Here is a 662-nt window from a genome sequence, read left to right on the forward strand (position 1 = left end):
TATTTCGGGCTGATGCCCTCTTGAAGCTAATGCTGCCACTACAGCACAACTATTAGGCAGATCACATTTTCTGCAAATAAATACCATGAACATACTGTAAATATCTTGATGACTTTAGGCATTATGCATTGACTTTTAAACTCCCTACATGCAATATGGATACAGAGTTGAAGCCTATACAAAAAAGCTCAAACTATAACTGCAAAATCTATAAATGTATACCCAATTTGCCAACGGGTATGAAAATGATTGTACTTAGAAAAGACATTTTATATACTCTGATGGCAGTGGAATAAACTGTGGCTGGCACTGATTCAGAGCAATGCATCTCAAAGGGCAAGTCAGCAGTGGTCGTGATGGTCTCTAATTTTGCCACCATCCTCTTTCCTACCACTGTCTCCACTGAGTCCATTGTTAATCTGATACAGCTGAGCATCCTAAAAAATGTAATCATTCATTTGGCACCACTTGAGCTGGAGGTGCTCCAGACAGTAACTTTTCATTTTGGTTGCATCCCTAGACACTTGTCCATACACATTAAAAACCATTAGCATCCTGAAAAAAAACACATGTTCTGGTCCTTTTCGAATAGCAGATCTGTGTTTTCCCCCCAATCCAGTGTACAGTTTAGATGTACACCAAAGTATTCATAGAACACACAG

The sequence above is a fragment of the Polypterus senegalus genome, chromosome 4 (assembly GCF_016835505.1).
Source record: "Polypterus senegalus isolate Bchr_013 chromosome 4, ASM1683550v1, whole genome shotgun sequence".
Classification (NCBI taxonomy): domain Eukaryota; kingdom Metazoa; phylum Chordata; class Cladistia; order Polypteriformes; family Polypteridae; genus Polypterus; species Polypterus senegalus.